The sequence below is a fragment of the Cupressus sempervirens genome, chromosome 6, assembly GCF_028749045.1.
Source record: "Cupressus sempervirens isolate cs-2001-9-10 chromosome 6, ASM2874904v1, whole genome shotgun sequence".
Lineage (NCBI taxonomy): Eukaryota > Viridiplantae > Streptophyta > Pinopsida > Cupressales > Cupressaceae > Cupressus > Cupressus sempervirens.
In genome coordinates, this window is record NC_143123.1 from 294,742,984 (window position 1) to 294,766,638 (window position 23,655).

Sequence of the window (23,655 nt, forward strand, 5' to 3'; positions counted from 1 at the left end):
TTATTGATGTATGTTTTAATTTATGTGAATTTTTGAATACGTATACATTTATGTACATATGATTTTACAGGACTACTGATGTGTGCAATGAGTGTGCAGATATTTAGCCAAGAAACCCTACAGAGGAACATAACTGATCTCCATGTGCTAAATTTGAAAACCTTGTTGTTCGTAATTCATGTATTTTTATTGTGAGATGTATGTATGCATCTTCCTTGCTCATTTAATGTTAAATGTTCATAATTATGTTCTTTCAGTGTCACTTGACACTCGTAAGATGGTTATGTGCTTCAGTGGCTGTTTAGGGTTAATTGTTTAACCTTTGGACCTATTTTATTCCTAGATTTTTATTTGACTCTAAACCTCTTCTTAAAGCTTTAAAACTTTTTTTTTTTCTAACCAAAGGGTATGGGTATGGGTTAGGGGTCTTTTCCAACCCCTAAGCCCCTTGCCTTGACTTTTGAGGTCACTCAAAAAGTCCCTTTTTGCCTTTGTGCGAAAATTGATCATGGGTATCTTGAATTACCTCACCTCATCTCCACTTGGGGTTTAACCATAGTGTAGGTTGAGTTAGGATTTTCTAGGGTGGCTAGTGGGTGGAAATAGTTATTGCTCCTTTTGGGTGGTTGAGTTGGAGGCTTATTTGGAGGCCTTCCTTGGACTAGTGGGTTGTTACCCAATCTCTACTTTTAGAGAAGATTTTATTGAAGCTTGAAGAAGGAAAGGGATACTCTACTCAAACTTGTTCATTGCCATTACCCCTTTGTGAAGGTAGGAAATTCTCATCTCCCTTATTCAGATTTTATGTTTGGTTTCATGTTCATGTTATCTTGTTGTTGTTTCACTATTGTATGGTTGTGGATATGTGGAAGATTTGAAAACCATGTCTTTTTGGTTGTTTTCCTTCCTTGTTTATGTTTGCATTTTTTTTGAGTTTTCCTTACATGGGTGTTTTGGTATTACTCACCCTTGGAGAGGGCAAAAGTGACCAATTTTGGGAAAGGTCTATTTAGTTGGACTCCAACCTATGTAGAGTCTCTTCTCAGGATGAGAAGAGGGATAAAGGGTAGGGTGTTATGGGCCCTTACCCGTCAGCACAAACCTGGTATGAGTATGGCAAGTTTAAATGGAAGAATGGAAGTTCTTGGTTATTAGCCCCGATTGGGCATCTGAATGGTTGTTGTGCTTGACTTCTCCTGTTGGAAGAATCCACCTTTCCCTAGTCTTGATTCATTGTGAATCTTATTGTGTAAACCATGTATGATTATGCATGCTTGATGTTCTTTTGGTTCTGCTTGGTTGTCACCCGATCAGATATTGGTTTCCTCCATGGTTCTTGAAATGAGATTCAGAAAACATTACAAACTCCTTGATTATGATCATGAAGAAAATCTGATAAAATTATTGAAAATTGGGATTGAGATCCTATTGTAAATTGTATTTTTAAACCTTATTGTATATGGCAACGAAGCCAAGTTTTCTTCTTGATTCTTTCCCGGCTGAGCCTTTGAATTAGGTTAGCCAATAAAGTAATGGTGGAGTGTATTTGGTTCTCATAATATTTGATCATAATGTTCAATTGTATGAGTGCTCATCAAAATAGAATAACTAAATTTGCATATATATAGATGGGAGAATAGAATCATAGATAATGTCTTGATTTATGAATGTTCAAGTTTTAATTACGATAATGAAGAGTTGAATTCATATAGTGAGTTTCAATTATGATGTATAAGTATTATGATGAGATCAAATCAAGAGCAAACCCTATATTACAAAATCAAAGATATTTCATTTCTTGATAAATCTCATGGTGGTTATAATCAAATTTGAATGAGAATGATCCACCACTTTTTTTTTTAAAGTTATGTGTATAGTATCATTCACCTCCTAAGTTCTTTAAATATGATCAATTGGACTGAGAGGTTGTATTCTTGAAATCAGTAATAATAATAATCAGAATTTAGAACTCATACCATGTCCTTGAAGAACTAATATAAAACATATATGTTTAAATAAGAGATTGAGAGACTATACCTAATGTACTCCTTGGCATTGGAATACTTGTATTAAGGAAGAATGTTAATAATAGATTTATTCTAATCCTTAGCAACATAAAATGAAATGCATAAAATGTCATGGTTATGCCTTGTTAAAATTTTGCTTCAAAAAAAATATTCACTCCCAGGAGTAAAAACTCTTTGGAAAATACATGAGGAGAAATTTCTTTCCTTCCAAGACCACAGAGCATATTCTTGCTCAGATTCCTTTCTAAATGAAATAAGAAACAAATAAATATTATGTTAATCTCATGGGTGCATAATTTCGAATGCATAAATAGGTATATTTTAACAAAAAAAGTTAACATCATAATATCTTTTCTTTCACCTATAAAAATTTATGTATTCATTGCCCTCCTTGGTCTTGGACGTCAGTTAGCCTTGTTTTAAAAAGGTTTTAGCGTCTGTCTCAAGTAAAAGTGGATGGGATGGGTGGGTGACATCATCCTGCCACCATGTCCCATCCCCATTCTTCTCCATTCCTAGCGGCCAGTTTGGGGAAGGTGGCATTTATGTTGAGAAAGGAAATTGAGGTGGTCACTTTCATTTCCTTAAAACTCCCTTGCTCACCTCTGTTCACGTGCCCACCTCTTGGGTTGCATTTTCCTTACCTTGGGCTGCGTGGAAAGTGGGGTGGAGAAAGCTATGTCATGACATGACATTAGACTTGGACGTTCGCTTAGCTTTGGGGTGGTATTTGATGTTGCAAGTTAATGCTTGTTTAAACTTAAGACTTCATCTCCCCTACGTACCTTCTCCTTGTTGTGCAGGTTTGGGGTTGCGTGGGGCCTAGGGAGAGGTGTAGGGAGGGGTCAGATCCACTTGACTTGTAGCCAAGTGGATGTTAGGGGCTAGGGTGTAGGTAAGATCTTAGGGCACGAGGGTTAGTGGCTAGGTGTTAGTTAGTAGGTAGGCTTAGTTAGTAGTATTTGATTTAATTGTATTTCAGTTTAAATGTAGTTAGAAATTTAGAATATGATTTAGTATTAATTTAGATAGTTTAGTATTTATTAGTTGGTTGTTCAATTAGTATAGTTTACCTTTGTTTTTTTTAGTTATTTAAATTTTGTTTTAACTTATTAGTTTAGTCTAGTTTCTTTTCTATATATTGTTATTTTATAGCTAGTTTCAATGAAACTTTAAATTGTTAAAGTATAATTAGTTAATTTAATAAAGTTTTAAGGTTATTCTATGTTTTGATTAAGGACTCCTTGTGTCGATTGTTAATAATTTTTAGTTACTTAGTTATGGGTTAATTTTATAAGTACTAATTTAGTTAGTTTTAATTTTAAATGTACTCTTACTGTTTTAACCATTAAATAGTTTAAATTTATCAATTAATTGGCTATTTAAATAAGTTTTAATATAGGTTTGATTGATTTGATATTGCAAGTAATTTGAGATCCGAATTCATGCACATTGTTAGCTATGTAAGTTTTATTGCATATCATTATAAGTTAATATAATATCATAATTTTATTGAGATTAATCTAATAACGAAAGTTTTAAAATTTTAATGATGTTATCATCCTCATGTTTAAAACCTTAGGATTGAAATGTAAAGAACCTGTACTAAAGCTTCTATCTCAATCATATCAAACTCAGAGCATGTTGAATTTTAAATCAAAAAAAAATTTGTTACGTTCTTGCCCTCATAGTTTGGGCATGACATTTTGGTATCAGAGCCTGTGTTTCAACACTAGGAACCTTAAACCATGGTGCTTCCTAAACTTAACTCAATTTTTCTAATTGTGTAGATGTCGCCTGTTACTCGTAACCGGTGAGGAAGAGGTCGTAAGACTAGGGGTGTTAGAGCAGGATAGGAGGATGGACCACCACCACCTCCACCTCCACCTCCACCACCACCAAACCCAAACCAGGACATTATAGATGCACTTCAGACTTTGATCAGTGTAGTTCAGCAGAGAGGGGTACCTGTAGTTCAGCCAGTTCAGCAGATTCCAGTAGTGGAAGCAGAGGGACCCGGAGGAGGCAGGCCCAGAGTCAGAGAGAGGACTAGGAGTCCCCCACCGAGACAGATAGAGGGCCAGGGTGAACACAAGGAAGAGTCCATACACCAGAGAGGACCCCCTTTTGACAGACCTCCTAGACATGTAGGGGATGACATCAGGGAATTGATTCGACTCGGACCACCATTGTTCACCGGTACCACTGAGGGTTCAGTAGCAGAGGCATGGTTGCAGAGCTTACAGTGATACTTTGGGTTACACCCTTATGGGAGTAATCTAAAAGCACACCTAGCAGTTCATCAGTTGAGAGGGGATGCCTCCAACTAGTGGCATCAGGAGGAGATTATTGGTGGAGTGAGGATGGACACCCTCACATGGGAATCTTTCCTAGAAAGATTTTGCGAGAGGTACTTGTCAGAGCATTTCTGGCAAAAATAGATAGAGGAGTTCCATTCTCTTTATCAGAGAGGCCTTATAGTGGCTTAGTATGAGAGTAAGTTTCTCGAGCTCCTTCCCTATGTGGAATACATGAAGGACGAGAAACTATGGGTACATCACTTTATCATGGGTCTGAATTTCTCTCTTCAGGGCCCAGTTAGGATGGCCTTCCCTACCACCTTTAGATAGGCAATGGAGATAACACTAGTTGCTGAGGATACTCGAGGTAGGTAGGAGTCATGGGATCGATCTCAGAATCAAAACTCCTCCCAGCAGAGACCCCCTTGGAAAGAGAATCAGAACTATACAGCAGGGTCCTCTAGGGGCCAACAGTCTCAGCAACCAAAACCCGAGTAGCAACAGCAGAAACCTTCTCAGGGTTATCAAGGCTCTAAGCCCAAGCAGTGGCAGTCATAGGGTCCTAGGAAGGAGCAGAAAGTACAGGCCCCACAGTCTCAGTCAGTGAAGACTCAACAGTCTTCTAGTGGAGGATTCAGTAGATCTAGCAGGTCAGGAGGCCCACAGCAGTCTGGGTCACAGGGTGCACGATCTTATACTTGCGGACCATGCTAAACTTGTGGTGGCATGGGTCATATAGCTAGGGAGTGTCCACAGGGACAGGCATCTAGTGGTCAGAGCAGGGCTTTTTCAGAGCCGACAGTTGGTGACATGGGTAGATCCCATAGAGTTTTTGCAGCGGTTGACAACCGCCAGGCTGAGCATCATGCCACAGTTATCGAGGCTACAAGTATTATACAGGGCCATATGGTTGCAGTTTTATTTGATTCTGGGGCTACTAACTCTTTTATATCTCCATTTGTGGTGGAGCTTTGCGAGCTAGTGGCAGTTAAACAGGATGTTAGTTGGGAGGTAGAGTTAGCCTCAGGAGCCAGAGTGTCAGTTAGTTCCATGGTGCGGAGTTGTCAGATGCAGATGGGAGACATGTCCACTAGGACTGACCTACGCATTACCCCTCTAGGTTCTTATGATGTTGTCCTTGGCATGGATTGGCTTTGTGCCCATAGCGCCAAGGTGGATTGTCAACAGAAGAGGGTGGAATGTGTGGATGACGATGGTATCTCTAGGGAGATCTTTGGAGTGAAGAGGCCAGTGTCCCTTCGTATGATTTCTGCTATGCAGCTTAGACGGTGCATGTGAAAGGGTTGTCAGTTGTTTGCTATCACTATTAGTGACCGAGAGGAAGATTTAGAAAGGGAGCCATCCCTTGATGATTTTCCAATCCTTCAGGAGTTTGTAGATGTGTTTCCTTCAGAGCTTCCTAGTATGCCTCCACTGCGAGCAGTGGATTTTCACATAGACCTAGTACCAGGAGTTGAGCCAGTTTCGAGAGCACCATATAGGATGACTACTCATGAGCTTAGTGAGCTAAAGGCTCAGTTGGAGGAACTCTTGGAGAAGGGGCATATTCGACCTAGTGTGTCACCTTGGGGTGCACCAGTGATCTTCGTCAAGAAGAAGGATGGATCACTAAGGTTGTGTATTGATTATTGGCAATTGAATAAAGTAACCATCAAGAACCGATACCCTCTTCCTAGAATCGATGATCTCTTTGACCAGTTGTAGGGTGCCCAAGTATTTTCAAAGATTGACCTAAAGTCGGGTTACCATCAGTTGAGGATTGTGGATAGTGATATCCCCAAGACAGCTTTTCGTACTAGGTATGGCCACTACAAGTTCACCGTGGTACCTTTCAGCCTTACGAATGCTCCAGTTGTATTCATGAGCCTCATGAATAGAGTATTTCATACCTTTTTGGATAAGTTTGTGGTTGTGTTTCTTGATGACATTCTAATTTATTCTCATGATGAGAGAGAGCATGAAGAGCACCTGAGACAGGTATTGCAGAGGCTGAGAGAGAATCAGTTGTTTGGTAGCTTATCGAAGTGTGCATTCTTCAGACCCGAGATACATTATTTGGGTCATGTCATATCAGGTGATTGTGTCTCAATAGACCCATCAAAGATCAGGGCTATCATGGATTGGCCAGCACCCACCAGTGTTACCGAAGTGAGGAGCTTTATGGGGCTAGCAGGTTATTACCGACGCTTCATTTCAGGATTCTCTAGATTGGCACACCCCATCACTTCTCTTCAGAGGAAGGGGAATAAGTACGAGTGGACAGAGAAGTGTGGTAGAGCTTTTGAAGAGCTCAAGAGAGCCCTCACGAGTGCACCGATTCTTGCAGTACCAAATCCTATTGCAGATTTTGTGGTGTGCACTGATGCATCTTTAGATGGGTTAGGAGCAGTCCTTATGCAGGAAGGACGACCTATTTCCTTTGAGTCTAGGAAGTTGAAGACTCATGAACTCAATTATCCTACTCATGACCTAGAACTAGCAGCAGTGGTTCATGCCTTGGTGAGATGGCGACATTTCCTTCTGGGTCATAGATTCGAGCTTCATTCCGATCACCAGAGCTTGCAGTACATATTTTCTCAGCCGAACCTTAATGCTAGGCAAAGAAGGTGGATGGAGTTTCTGTGTGAGTATGATTTTGATGTTCATTACATCAAGGGAAAGGAGAATGTGGTTGCAGATGCCTTAAGCAGAAGGTGCCATGAACTTTCATCTGTGACTACTTGCACCGACTTGAGAGAGCGGATCTTGCAGCACTTACCAGCTGATGAGCTTTATGCAGAAGTAAGTCAGTTGGTACATTCTCAAAGACCCTTGGAAGGGAAGTTTGTAGAGTATTATTTGGAGTTCAATGGACTTTTGCGGCATAGGGGACGTATGTATGTACCTTCCATTGGGAATTTGCACGAGCTCATTATACTTGAGGCTCACAGAGCACCTTATGCAGCGCACCCCAGTGTTAAGAAGTTACATGCAGATTTGAGGTAGTTGTATCATTGGCCAAGCATGATAGTGCAGATTGCTAGCATAGTTGCGAGATGCCTCGAGTGCCAGAGGGTGAAGGCGGAGCACCATCATCCTGGCGGGCTTCTCCAACCACATGAGATTGCAGTGTGGAAATGGGACACTATATCTATGGATTTTATTGTTGGTCTTCCTATGTCATCTCATCGCCATGATGTCATTTTGGTGATAGTCAACACATTGACCAAGGTTGCCCATTTCTCACCCGTGTGTACTACATTCACAGCACGAGACATAGCTCAGGTGTTCTTGCGGGACATTGTTAAACTTCATGGTGTTCCCCGTAAGATCATATCTGACAGAGACTCTTTGTTCACTTCTTCATTTTGGAGAGAGTTGCAGTCGGCTTTGGGCACTAGGCTCAATTTTAGTACAATGTACCATCCTCAGACCGATGGCCAGATCGAGCGAGTGAATCAGGTTTTGGAGGACATGCTACGTATGTACGTGATGGACCATCAGGTCAAATGGGAGGAATACCTTCATCTTGTCGAGTTTTCCTATAATAATGGACATCATTCTTCCATAGGTATGCCGCCATATGAGGCTTTGTATGGGAGGCTGTGCAGGACACCCTTGAGTTGGGATAGGATCGAGGATTGAGTATCTATTGGGCCCTAGTTAGTAAAGGAGATGGAGCAGCAGGTGACCCTGATTAGACAGCACCTAAGAGAGGCACAGGATAGGCAAAAGAAGTATGCAGATGCGAACAGGAATAATGCATACACTAGTGATGGTGATTTGCATCATTAGTTCAAGAATCAATCATGTGACTTATTCAATCCTCCTTTTTAAAACTTCAATCTGGTTTGAGCTCTACTTCAACTGATAGCTTTGTTCATTAATATCATGTTTCAATTTTTCTCTTTCTAACTTTCATTGAGCTCTTCCCATAACAACTTTTGAAACAAATTGAATCATGTGGATAAAGGTGTAGATAGATTAGGTGGTGGCAATGGTTCCTAGTTAAAAATGTTTATCCATTCAGATGTCAAATGAGAAACTTTTTTGGTACTTTGTGGCATGGAGCATTCTCCTTCCCTTATAACAATTATTGTTGCCACATTCTCTTCCTTATTGGATTTAGCTGCTGCTATAGCCAGTGTATCTAGTCCATCTTGATTGAGCCTTTTCATTACTTACTTAACAATTTCTTGCTTGAATTCTAGATAATCATCAGAAGGAAGATCTTCTAGATTCTCACCAATATCTTACATAATAGGACCTTCTTCAAATTCCTCAGATACTTTAGGCTTGTTAGACTCCTTATCACTACCAATATGCACATAGTTGAGACCAAGGTCAACTATTACTTTAGGTTGTGGACTTTCATTATTGCACTCATTATCAAGGGCTATATCTTCTTACAATTTTCCCTACAAAGAGGACTCCTTCTCATTCTCAGAAGACTCTAGGTTAACCATTGGGATAGAGGTTTATATAATCTTATTTCCTTTAGAAAGCCTCACACTTCACCTTGTAGGAGGTGTAGACAAGTATGGAGGATTCTTTTGTTTCCTCTTACTTGTAGACATTTCTATAGTAGGTGCTTGAAGAGGTTTTTCCTGAAGCTTCCTCTTCTTACAAGTGTTGGGTTTCATTAATATTAATTTCACCATTAGTTTGTTCTAATTTCTCTTCCTCAAGTTCCATAGCTTTACTTTTGCCTTCCCGAATAGTAGACATAGTCTTAATAGACGATGGGGTCTTGGGGGCACTAACAACTTCTCTATTTTTTCTTTTCTTTTTTGCTAGAAATGGAGGCATCAAGTCAATAAATTCTCTTCTTAGTTGGTCTAGAATTAGAGGGAGAGGCTTCAAGAACATTTTTAGTTCTGGGAATAACATTACAAAAATCAATAGATGTCCTTTCCCTTTGTCCAACACCTTGGCCTCTAGGGCCAACCAATCTAGGCTCTACCTCTTTTAATTACAACAGATCTTCCCATGTCCCAATTGATTTTTTTATTTAATTCCCTTTCCACAACTAATTTTATCAAAAAATGACGAAAGACAAATTGATCATTTCTTGATTGCACTAAAGAAGCTTACTTCTTAACAATGTTAAAAAAGAAACTGATAAGATTTACCTATCGATAATCATGTTGCAAATGAGCCAAAATCTTGAAATGTAGGGCATGTTGGTATCTGTAACAACCTTCACAAGTGAAGTATTCAATGATAAATTTTGCTAGCTAGATAAACTCCAAAGGAAATGATAATCTAGAGGTACCCTTCTTTTTTTCAATGTCTAGTGGAGGGTCAAGATGCACACTGAATTGTGCCCTAGTTGTACATAGGTCAAAATATTTTTCCCAATTTTCTCCTTCCTAGGGTAACCAAGTGACTTTGGCTACAACATCTTCTACAAATTCAATTATGATGCCCTTAACCATTGCAAATCCATCCTTCAAGGTGCTTATAAATTGAAGAGAAACCTGCTCATCAAATCCCTTAAGCCTGAGGCAATAATCTAACCATCCTCTTCTCCTAACTTGCAACTGGCTATGTCACCCAAAAAAACCCTATGATCAACTAGTTCATATCTCTAAAGTCCGCCACCCATTGTTACGCATAGTAGAATTTTGGCAAATCATGGTGTTTTCAAAGCTCAACAATGGTAAGTTATCAAAATTTGCAATGTTAGGGCACTACAATAGATAAAATGACGTACTCTTTCTAGGTGCTTCTTAAAGATTTTTAATGCATGCAATCTCATGATATCCTTCCTTGCATCAAGTCTCATAATTTTTCACTCATGTATAGGTCTTCCACCCCAAACATGTTGCCAATTATCATTAAAAGTTAAGCTCAACTTTAATGTCCTTAACTCCCTTAATGATGCAATCATGGAAGGATAGGTCATTAATGTGTGACAACGATCATTTCATAAGACAATAACTTTGAAATTTTACATGCGATTTGAAATTTTGGAAAATGAATATCCCCCCAACTAAGTAAGGGGATGGTTCCCACCAAGCCAGTATATGCAAGAGTAATAAATTCAAATAGCATGAATCTCTAACAAAGAGTGGATAAAAAAATATATGCAAGATTATGTGGCATGAAAAAAATAGGTGTTGTAGGAAAGTGTTCTTGAAAAGATCATCAGAAGTGATGGAGTGATGAGATGGAATGGAAGGATGGGGAAGACAGAGGGTGAGATGAAGTGTATGGTAGAGAAATTACTTTCAAGAAGAAAATATTTATTATGAAAATATTGAATGAAATCAAGATTTAGTAGTAGTCAAGGTAGAAGAACTAGACTGCTCGGCTATAGGAATGAGTGTATCTTCATTGTACTAAAACTATTGCAAGAACTCTTCACGACTTATTGGTTTATTGTAGAGCTTAAGGTGATGCCTATTGATAAGTAACTTGAATCAAATAGGATAAATAATAGACAATTGGACCACTCCATTTGAAATACAATAAAAATTTCATATGGTCCTAACCAATGGGTTTGAAACTTTCCTGGATTGTGCTTATACTTGGAATCATAAACAAGGGCTCAATCTACTGCAAAAAACATTTCATCCTTGATAAAATTATCATGCCATTGTTTTCATTGATGCTAGCTGAGTTTGGTGTTATTCAAAGTAGATTTGTGTAATTCATCAAGACCATTTAAACTCATGATTCATTCTTATTGTGTAATGTTGAGTTCCATACTGAGCTCCAAAGAAGTCCTCAATGTTTTATATTCAAACTCTATAGACATTATAGTTAACCTACTACATGTGAGCTCAAAAGGAGTAAAACCTATTGTAGATTTCCAAGTGGTTCTATAAGCCCAAAGAGCTTTAGGAAGGTGTATCGCCCAATCCTATTGACATTATAGTCAAGTTTGTTTAGTAGTGACACACACTTATTTAGATAGCCAACAATTACCAAGCTTATTGTATAGTTAACAATATTAACCAAGTAATTTAGACTGTACTAAGTTCTACAGTTGATACTTAGTATTATGAACAATATTCAGTTTGCACCAAGTAGTTTTTGCCAAGTTGGTGATTATCAATGTAAACCAAGCTTCATAGTGTTCATCGAGTCACTCAGTGCAAACTGAGTTCTATAGTGGCTACTAATTTCATAGATTTAGCAATGTGAATCTAGTATTAACTGAGTCGTACAATGTCAACCAAGTGATTCATTTTATTCAGAGCTCATAGTAATAACATTGACCGAGCTATGTAGTGTGAATCAAGTGATTTTGTTTATATGTCAATTTTTGTAGTATTCACTGAGTCACCAATGTAGACCGAGTTCAAACTACTTGGAAGTGATCAGTATGGATCGAGCTTCTATGTCTACTAAATGCATGATGATGCCAAGCATTGACAATGGATTTCAAGTATCAGAACCTCACCAAGTTAGTCTTTAGAACTTGACCTTTTGCAATTGGGCTGACTTTGTGTATTTTGGTGAAACTTGTATTGTAGCCGACTTTGTTGATTTGTAAATTGGATTGGTATATATGTAATGTATTGTATCACATCCAAAAGAAGATATATGACATGAGAATAATACAAATATAACAAGAATAAAAGTGTGAATTAAAAAGAGCTATAGTAGTATAAGGAGCAAAAAATATTTATCTATCATAGTAAAGTGATCATTACACTCAAAGGAATCCCATTTAGAAAATCCAATTGTAGATCAGAGATCAGCCACTGGTTCATCCTAACAGTTGGAACAATTAAATCCTTTCACAAGGTAGACTTAATAGTCTTTTGTAAGTGTCTTTACTAAGTGCATACTTTATTGTATGTTTGTAAATTCTTTTGCAAGGTGGACCTAGCAGTCCTTATTACTCCTAAAAGGGTAGATCATCAAAAGTGATCATTCTAAGCTTTAACATGCCAACTTTATATTGTAGTACTAAAGCTTGTGGGTATCCTCTCTACCCCAGTTTTACTTTCTATTTGGAAGGTTTTTGGGTCACCATATTGTTTGTCAAAGTGTTATGAATGTTTTAATGCTTTCAATTTTTCATGCATTCAATTAGATCAAAGTACACATAAAAGATGAATTGGTGAAAATTAAGTTTTATATGTTACTAATTCACCCCTCCCTGCTTAGTAACTTAGCCTATCATATATCTCCAATAATTGGTATTAGAGCTTTGTGGTTTTTAGAGAAGAAGTTTAATAGCTTGAGTAAAGATCAGAAGCTATGGAGGTATTAGACTTGATAAGGCTATTGACAATGAAAATTTGGATTTGGAATTGGCTATTGGACAACTCAAGAAAGTAGAAGAGAAACTCTCTCAATCCTTGAAAATAAGAAAAGATCTTGCAGCACAAATGAATTACCAACTCTACATTGAAGAAAGAATTGAAGAAATCCATTCAAAAAGTAATATAAATGAAGCAAATGAAGCAATCATAAAACTATCAGAAAAGAATGGAACACTTCAAGAAGAAATAAGAAAGCTAAGAAGAGAGAAATAAATTCAACCAATACGATCGTGTGAAGTCATGAAAGAGAAAAATAAGATAAGAGAAGAGTTAGAAGGAAAGAACAATGAAATTTGGCATCTATCCCTTCAAAAAGTAGACTTCATTGATTAACTTACTAATGCAAATGAAAAGATCACAAATCTAAGTTTAGAGGATGAAAGATTGTAGAATGATCTAAACATTGAAAGAAAAACTAATGAGAGGATAATGAAATCTCAAGTAGACATGAATCAACTAAGTGAACAAATCCAATACAAACAAAAGGGCAAAGAAAGAATTGGATATATACAAAAAGGTGAGTCATCTAAGAAAGGAGCTCAAAAGAATCAAATGCCTACTTGCAATCACTGTGGTAAACTAGGCCATACATCAAACAAATGTTGGAGTAGTAGGAAAGCTAAATTTAATGAAAATGTTACAATTGCAATCAACAAGGTCATAGGGCTAATGAATGCAAAGAGAAACCTAAATTAGAGAGCAAATGTCACAAATGCAATAAGTATGGGCACAAATCTTCTAAATGCAAAACTAAGCTATTGAATTTGATAGAATAGATTGTAAAAGCTATATTTGGTTGGGATACAATGCTTGGTTCAGATTTCATTACTGTGGAAAATTTGGACACACTGGAATGAATTGTGTAAAACATCACATGAAGACAAGAGACACCACTAGAAGATGTTTCATTTGTATAGAACTTGGCCATCTTTCAAAGAACTCTATGAATACTAGAATAATTGAAGATGAAAAGAAAGCCAAGATTGACAACATCAAAAAGCAAATGAGACAACAACAGATTCCAAAATCTTTTGAGGATGCAAGTCTGAGCAATAAAGCCCATGTCACTCAAGAATTGGGTGACTCGAGCATCTCTACTTGATATTCCTCAAGGATAACTAGAACTAAGATTTTGAAGTAAACATATTACATTAGTTCTAGTCAGCTAAAAAGAAAGATCCTTATCAGCATTCAATATTCAAAGGTATCACTGAGTGTGTGAAGAATTCTAGATATTACCGAGCAAGATTGGGTTGTAAGACCTTGCAAGGAAAGGTCAAAAGTAACTAAGTTTTATGTGGTATCAAGTCATGAATGTTCTTACCAAGCACTTAACTCCAAGATAAGTGGAAGAAACTCTATCATCAACCAAGCAATCATACTAGGCATTTATGACAATTGAAAGGCAATTTTGATAAAAGAGAAAAATCGAATTGATTTGTTACCATGAATTTTCAAGAGCTATTGGTGAAGAGAAATTTATGTGCATTTGAGCGATCTATGTAAATTATTTCTATATTTTCTCAAACCCTACTAAGTGATGGAATCCTCTAGCAGTAAGATAAAGAAAGGATCTAAAATGTTGGTTTGAGGCATTGAATGGAAGGCACCATATTTGAAGCTTAGTCCAACTATTGCAGAAATGTTAGATCCAAGCAAAGCTCAATCTCAAATTCCATCTAAGGTACTATTGATTAATGATATTCATTCACATTTTTTATGTTATATTCAAGATATAGGAACCATAGAAATGGATGTAACTTTGGAGATGTTGTGTGTGAATAATGTGTTGAAATCAGAACAACAAAACCTAGAAGCAAAGGGTTTGACTCACATGCCTCGAGACTTTCAAATAAAGTGGATAAGGTTTATCCTTAGACATGTGCATAATAGGAAATTATGATTAGAGAAACCTATTTTGATAGCAAAGAAAATGGTTGATAGGATTGCAGGGCTTCCAATATTGGCGAAGGCTAAAACCACCAAAACCCTAAGTCAAGTAGAACTAGAGAAGAAAACCCTTGCCAAATGGGATGGAAGGGGTATGAAGATCAGTAGTGTCTCATATATGGAGTTGAATTTTGGAATACATGTAATTGCACATAATACATACAACTCTAGCCATCTCAATAGTGCATCATGTCAAGCTATGGATCTTACATTCAAAGTGGTCAAGAACAATATGTCATTTGACCTTGCAGAGTTGATGTTGAACCAGCTCAACAAGAACATGGAGAGCATCAAAACTTCAAAGAATAACCCTTGTAAGTTTGGTTCACTCTTAAACTACTTATTTTTCTTTGTACAAAAGTTCTTCTCATCAAAAGGTATAGTTGTATGGTGAAAAGATGTACCTATTCTTTCATAAATCAATGAGTATATAGCAGAAATGGGAGAGAATTATGCCAGTATCATGGAAAATTGCATTGATACATTTAAAGATAAGATGAATAGAAAATTCAAAATCCAAAAGAAACTTGTTGCAGATGACAAAGATGATATTTTTTTATGGTTGATTGTGATAAAATGTATATACAAGTAGTCAGACCGAGAATTGTATGGGTCAACCCTCTAGGTTATGAGGTTAATATTGATGAAATAAGGGACATCATTGAAGCATTATGAAATGAACCTATTGATCCAAAGGCTAGATATTTTGGAACATATGATGAAGCCAAAGAAAGAATAGAATTAGAAATAAAATTCCCTTAGGTGGTCAACAAAGGAAAGAAAATAATAGCAAAATTGAAAAAAACTAGCACCACTCTTCTCTTAACAGAAGGTAAAAGAGATGACATAGAAGAAGAAGATGAAAAAAAATAAGAAGAAGAAGAGCCATTAAAGAATAAAGGTAAGGTTATTATAACCAAACCTACCAAACCATCTATTGCAGTGTTTACAATGAGGGCATCTAGGAAGAAGCTTGGTAAAGAAGGAGGAGAAATGTGATCTTCAAATGGCCACTTCCCACATTCCAAGAAAATTTGAAAGAAATTGATTTAGGAGCGTACATGAAAAATTTCAAATCATTAAGTTATGAGATAAGAATTGTAGAGGAGAAGAAGCAAGTTGAAGACATGGTCATGTCTAAGATGGGCAAATGGAATTATTTTCCTGACCAACTTGCACAACAGATTCCTAGTGAATTAATGGAGAAAATAAAGCCAAGATGGGAACATACTATGAAGATTACAAAAGACATATATGAGAAAACCTTAAGGAAACTCATGTAGATCTTGAGTAACAAAGAAGTTAATGAGTCCATCAAGAAAAATGAAGAGAATCTTACTTTGAAGTTTAAAACTTGATTGATATTGATTAATGACATTGAACATGTGGTGAGGAATGCCACCAACACATGGAAGAACATTTGTAATCTTCATAAGAAAAGTGATTTTATGGTTCATGTCAGTGATAAGGATGATGATGGTGAAGCTGACAAGGAAGAAGATGGAAATAATTATGGAGAAGAAATAAATGATGAGAATATAGATGATAAGGAATAGGAATAGGAAGCTACTAAGGAGAATCTCCCTAAGATTCAAAGCAATGAGGAGACTGACCCATAGAAGATAGTAGCAGTAATTATTGCCTCACTTCCTCATTCTTTGAGCAAAGTTTCAAAGCCATCTAGCTCAAAGAATGTTGCTGTCGAGTTGGTTGTGTTAAATACTATAATCCAAGCACTCAACCAATCTTTGCACCTATTCAGCTCAGTATTTCATTGATAGAAGTGACCAACACTTCATCTACTGAGCAATCAATACTTCCTCCTCCATCCATTTTGGTCTCTCAACATGAAGGTATTCCTTCAATTAGTGCAATATCTACTTTCTCTACCAGTCCTTCTATTTCTACCATTTTTCTATTCCTAGCATGAAAATAATAAGTATAAGGATAGTTGAGACCAAGCCTTAATTGAGCACAAAAGTTATTTACAAAGGCAATGACAAGGAATAAGACATTGATATTGATGAGGAGATAGTTATCTCGAATTGGGATATCTCAAATCTAAATCCTAGTCAAATTCATATAGTAGGAGAGCTACTACAAAAGAAAGCTAAGCAACAAAGGCTTAGAGAAGAAAGAAACAGAGAATTTCAAGTGCTTGAAGATGCAAAGAACATTCTTGCAGAAGCACTCAACATTGAGGTTGACACTTCTCAACCTATTTTGGCATAATTAGTAGAAGTGGTCTAGAAATTCAATGAAGATTTGAATGGACAAGAGAAATTGTTGCAATAAGCAGAGAAGAAATTTGAAAATAAAGTATTAGATCTAGTAGCACTCACATAGGAGCATCCTGGGTTACACTAATATCTTGCATGATTTAAGGTTTCCTTTTTTCTAAGTCACAATATCTTGCATTGTTGAGCTTTCAATGGTTGTCAAGCATTTAGTTGTTTCTGAGTTCTTAGTTATTTCCAAGTGATTCCTTTTATTTATGAGTGATTCCTTTGGTTGTTGAGTGATTCTTTGGTTGCCAAGTTCTCTCTGGTGTTGAGTTCTCTTTGGATGCCAAGCTCGTGTGGTTGTTGAGTGATAGTGTTTTGTGAAGTCTTCATTTTCTGAGTAGTATGTGTCTAGTTCTTGTTTAGACTAACCTTTCTCACATTTAATTTTGGTATATGTAGTTAATATTTGATGTGAGATGACTTGTGGCTATGCATAAATTTAATGTAAGGTTTATTTTTGTGATGGGCCAACCTGTGGCCACACGAGTATATAAGGAAGTCTAGGATTGAGTTTTTAGTTAGAACGGGGAAGATCATAAAATGAGCATTATGTGCTTGGAAGTGCAAACTTGAAGTTGGATCATGAATCTAAAAGTTTTATATTGTAATCGCTCATAACCTAGAAGGCCTTATAGTTGGGCATGTATGTTAATTATCTAATGAATCAATAAACTTTTTTTCTCTCCCTCCTTAGTGTTGTTCTTGTTTTGTGTTTTTTGTTGTGCTAACTCTTGCGGGGTGTTTTGGATATCTAGTTGTGCCTTTGGCCCTAGTTATTTTGTATCTCCTTGCATTAGGTGGTATCAGAGCTTGAGGTTCATCCTTGTGGTGATTGGATCATGTAGAACCCTAAGTGAATTTTGTTGTAGGGTTGCAGATTTGTGGATATGAACTATTACTTGCAGATGGTTACAATCTTGTAGAAACTTGATTTGTAAAGATGGTTTGAGGTAGAGGAAATGTTGATAATGCAATATTAGATACATTGAGACAAATTACAGCCAGATTAGATGCTATGGAGATAGCCTAGAGGAGAGGAGCACATCTTGATGATGTAAGTGATGATGAAGTAGTAGCACCAAACCCTAATCCAAAACCTAAAGAAGATCAAGATGAAGCAAGGTTGTTAAGAGTGTTGTCTAGGGAAAATTCAAAGATAATTGTCAAATTTGTTCCTTATGATAGAAAATTGGACACTAATGTTATGTTGGATTGGATCTTTGAAATAGAAAGTTCTTTGAGTATGAAAACACTCCTAATAATAAGAAGGTGAAAATTGTAGTTACTAGGTTGAAAGGACATGCCTCATTGTGGTGGGAGAATTTGCAAACTAATAAACAAAGGAGAGGAAAGGTGAAGATCAAAACTTGGGTGAAAATGGCAAACAAAGTGAAGAACAAATTTCTTTTTGTTGATTATCAAGTTAGCTTGTTGACAAAGATGCAAAGTTTAAGGCAAAGAGACATGATTGTGAAGGAGTATATTGAAGAATTCTATAGATTGGACATCAAATTTGGACATGTGGATGATGATATTGAGAAAATTGTAAAGTACATAAATGGATTGAGATCTATAATTCAAGATGAAATATTTTTTGTAAAATTGGAAAGTGTGGAAGAAGCATACCAATATGCCTTGAAGGCTGAGGAGATCTTGACAAAGAAGCATGAACAAAGACAAAGAGGTAGAGGTGGTAGATTCCAGAGAGGCAGAGGTAGATCTTATGGAGAAGGTGGCAGATCTGACAACTTTGTGCAAGATAAGGGTAAATTTGAATTAAAGAATGATGACAAAGGCAAGACTAAGTGGAAAGGTGGTGATCATTACTGAGGTGGTACTGGTTCTTACCAAGGAAGAGGTAATTCTTATTATAGAGGTGGTTTTCATGGTAATTATTTTAGATGTGGTAAATAGGGACATAAATCTTTTGAATGTAGATCCTTTGAAAGTAGGAAGGTAATAGAAATGTTGTGATTCAAGGAGATGATGAAGGTTCACCAAGAGGACCTAAGGCTAGAGAAAATTTGATGGTGAGAAGAACCTTATGTAATAATGGAAGTGATGAGGAACCTATTTTAAGGAGAAGTCTTTTTAAAACCATATGTATGATGGCTGGAAAATGGTGCAAGGTAATCATTGACAGTGGAAGTTCTACAAATTTGGCATCAAAAGAACTGGTTAAAAAATTACAATTACAGAGGCTGAAGCATCATAAACCCTATCATGTTTCATGGATCAAAGATGAGCATAAGATATTGGTAAGTGAGCAATGCCTTGTGAAGTTCAAGATTGGACATTACTTTGATGAAGTTTTGTGTGATATTAAGCATATGGGTTGTTGTCATATTTGGTTGGGTAGACCTTGGTAATTTGATAGATATGCTATACATGACGAAAGGTTGAATCAATATACTCTTTGGGTGAATGAGAAGAAGCAAATATTGTTGCCTTTGATTGAAAGTCTAGATGAGGTTAATTGTACTACAACAAAATTTTGCATACTTACTAAAAATAAATTTGAAAAAGACGTGAAAAAGAATCAATTTTGTTTTTCCATACTTCCTAGAGGACCAATTTTGGGTAGTAATGGCCAAGTGACAACAGAAGCTAGTAATGACCGAGTAACAATAGATAGTGGTAGTTGAGTACCAAAAGAAATTATTGAATTATTGAATGAGTATAAGGATATTGTTGCAGAGGATATTCTTGATGTTTTACCTTCATGAGAAGTATAATTCATTGCATGGATCTAATTCCTGGAGCTAGTTTACTTAACAAAGCACCATATAGATTGATCCCTACAGAGAATGAAGAACTTAATAGACAAGTGTATGAGTTGTTGGAGAAAGGTTTGATCAGAGAAAGTTTGAGTCTGTGTGTTGTACCTACTATATTAGCACTGAAAAAGAATGGAGAATGGAGAATGTGTACTAATTCCAAAGCTATTAACAGGATTGTAGTGAAATATAGGTTTGTTATGCCAATGATGGATTACATAATGGATTGTTTGAGTGGAGCAAAGTATTTTATCAAGATTGATTTGAAGAGTTCCTATCATCATATTAGAATTAGAGAAGGTGATGAATGGAAGACTGCTTTCAAGAAAAAATATGGCTTGTATGAATGGTTGGTTATGCCTTTTGGTTTGATTAATGCACCTAGTACTTTCATGAGGTTGATGAATAAAGTTTTGAAAAGATTTTTGGGTAAGTTTGTGATTTTTTATTTGGATGACATTGTGATATTTAGTAAGACTAAGGAAAAAAATCTTGAGCATTTTAGACAAGTATTGCAGAGATTGAAAGAGGAGAAGTTGATGATTAATCTAAAAAAGTGTTCTTTTATGCAAGAGGAGATTATGTATTTGGGATTCATGATTTCAGCTGATGGTTTGAAGATGGATCCTAAGAAGGTTAAAGCTATTTTAGAATGACCTACACCTAATAATGTGGGTGAGGTAAGATCATTTCATGGTTTGGCTAGTTTTTACAGAAAGTTTATAAGAAATTTTAGTTCTATTTGTAATGTTATGACTGAGACAATGAGAGGAGATACAAAGGAATTTAAGTGGACACATGGAGCTGATAAGAGTTTTGAGACTTTGAAAAAAAATGTTGTTGAGTTTCCTATATTGGCTTTACCTAATTTCAATAAGGCCTTCCAAGTTGAATGTGATGCTACTGGTAGTGTAATAGGGGCTGTACTTAGTCAAGAAGGTTAACCTGCTACTTTCTTTAGTGAAAAGTTGAATGATGCTAAAAGGAAGTGTTATGTGTATGATCAAGAGTTTTATGCTATTGTTCAAGCCTAGAAGAAGTAGAGACATTATTTGATTCCTAAGGAGTTTTTGTTGTATACTGATCATAAAGCTTTACAATTTTGGGAAGTCAACATAAATTGAATCAGAGACATATGAAGTGGATTGTGTACTTGTAGAGTTTCATATTGTTCATCAACCATAAGAGTGAAGTTACTTATAGAGTTCCTAATGCATTGAGTAGAAGACGTTCTTTATTGACTAAGATAAAGGTTGAAGTTCTTGGTTTTGATGAAATGAAAGAGTTGTATGATATTGACCCTAATTTTTCTAAGTTGTGGAGAGAGTGCAAAGTACCAAATCTAATATATCACATAAGTAACTATGATGAATATTTCATTCAAGAAGGTATGTTGTTAAAAGGTATCCAATTGTGTATCCCTAGAAGTTATATCACAGTTAATTTGATTAAGGAAAAGCATAGTGGTGGATTGGCTAGACATTTTAGAATTGATAAGACATTGAATTTGCTAAAAGAGAAGTATTATTGGCCACAAATGTATAAGGATGTTCATAAATTTATAAAGATTTGTGGAGTTTTTCAAGTTGAAAAAGGAGTAAGTCAGAATATTGGTTTGTATACACCTATTGTTGTTCTTGAGAAACCTTGGAGTGACATCAGTGTGGATTTTATTCTTCGATTGCCTAAAATAGTGAAGGGGTATGCTTCTATATTTGTTGTTGTGGATAGATTTTCTAAAATGGCTCATTTCATACTATGTAAGAAGGTATTAGATACTAAGCATGTTGCTGAACTTTTCTTTAAAGATATTGTGAGATTGCATGGATCACCAAGAAGTATTATTTCTAATAGAGATAACGAGTTTGTTGGTTATTTTTGGAAGACTTTGTGGAAGAAGATGAGTATTGAATTAAGGTTTAGTTCTACATTTTAAGGAAAAGCATAGTGCTGGATTGGCTAGACATTTTAGAATTGATAAGACATTGAGTTTTCTAAAAGAGAAGTATTATTGGTCACAAATGTATAAGGATGCTCATAAATTTGTAAAGATTTGTGGAGTTTGTCAAGTTGCAAAAGGAGTAAGTCAGAATATTGGTTTGCATACACCTATTGTTGTTCTTGAGAAACCTTGGAGTGACATCAATATGGATTTTATTCTTCGATTGCCTAAAACAGTGAAGGGGTATGCTTCTATATTTTTTGTTGTGGATAGATTTTCTAAAATAGCTCATTTCATACTATGTAAGAAGACATTAGATACTAAGTGTATATGAGCAATGTTAGTATGCTAATAGAAACCAAATTTAAATAAAGCTTCTACAAACTAAACAAAATTCATAAACTTCAAGATAGACTAAGATGAGCTGTCAATTGAGAATATGAGCCATTAATGGACTCTCTCAATAAGAAGCTCTCTTGTTGAGTGGCTTTGTCTAAATAAATAGGATGTATGCTCAAGCTTATGCTTCAAAAATGGCTTCAAATGGAGTTGGAATTTGGGTGTGATTGTATGGTTTTGATGTAAAATGGCTTCTTAAAATGGCATTATGACTTTACTTCATGGATTGTGTTATTTTGCAAAGGGGAAGGATCCAATTTATAGGCAAGAGGTTTGAGGGATTGAGGGCTAAGATGCAAAGATGGGAAAAAGCTCATGGAGGGCTCAGATTGCATGAGCAGAGAGCACATGGATTGTGCTTTCTTACAGCCAATCAAGGAGTGACACATGTCACATGGTGAGAGGATGGAGGAAAGGGGAAGGATGAGTCAAAAAAGGAGGCTCAAGGGATAAAATCTTCATAAAGACCCTCATAATGGCTTGTAAGAGCAATAAAAGGGCTTGGAAGAGTCATTTATGGCCTAGTGGGCTTCATAAAGTTTTATGGTTGAGATATTTTGAGGGAGATGAGAGCAATTTTGACTTGGGCTTGATTAGGAGGGTTTTAAGCTTGCTTAGGATTGTGCAAATGATTAGAGGATGGTTTAGGATTAGCTTAGGGATAGGCAAGTGGATGGCATTTAATGAGGGTGGGTGAAGGAGGAGATATTTGTTAACTTTGGCTTGGGTTAGGAAGTTTTAACTCATGTTTAGGGAATGTGACAAGGTTAGGAGGGGATTAGGATTAGTTTTAAAGACATCTTCTAGAAGAGTCTAGACTTTGGATGAGGATAAAGACTTTCTAGAATAGTCTAGAATTTCCTAGGATGAGGATGAAGACTTTCTAGAAGAGTCTAGAACTTCTTAGGATGAGGATAAATTATATTTTTAGGAAATAAATAAAGTTTTATTTATTTCAAGGGTTTGGGTTGAAGAGATATTTATTAAAACTTTTTTAATAAACATGAGGATTAATATTTAATCTTAATTAAATATTTTGAGTTGGGATTAGGGGTAGGAAATGATGGGATTAGCCTTTAATCAAAATTAAATAAGGATTAGAATATTTTGGAAGAGGTTAGTGGTCTTAAGGAAATTGGCCAAGTTTTGGGCAAAAAATAAATTTTTTATTTATTTTGGGTTTTTTGGTCAATTTATTAATTAAATAATTAATAAATAAGAAAATAATGTTTAAATAAGATTTAAACATTTTTGGGAGGGATTCCTTAATTAAATATTTGTAATTAAGATAAAGGGATTTAATGGCATAAAAATAAATTAATTAATTAATAAATGATGATGTCATCAGGAATTTTTCAGAAAATAAAAATACTTTATTTTCTAAAGGTTTTTAGATGTCTACACTAAGCATGTTGTTGAACTTTTCTTTAAAGATATTGTTGGATCACCAAGAAGTATTATTTCTAATAGAGATAACAAGTTTGTTGGTTATTTTTGGAAGACTTTGTGGAAGAAGATGAGTACTGAATTAAGATTTAGTTCTACATTCCATCCACAGATAGATGGATAGATAGAGGTTGTGAATCGAAGCTTGGGTAATCTACTGAGATGTATAGCTGGAGATAAGCCAAGTAATTGGGAAGTAGTGTTGGCACAAGCCGAGTTTGCATATAATAATTTTGTGAATGGGAGT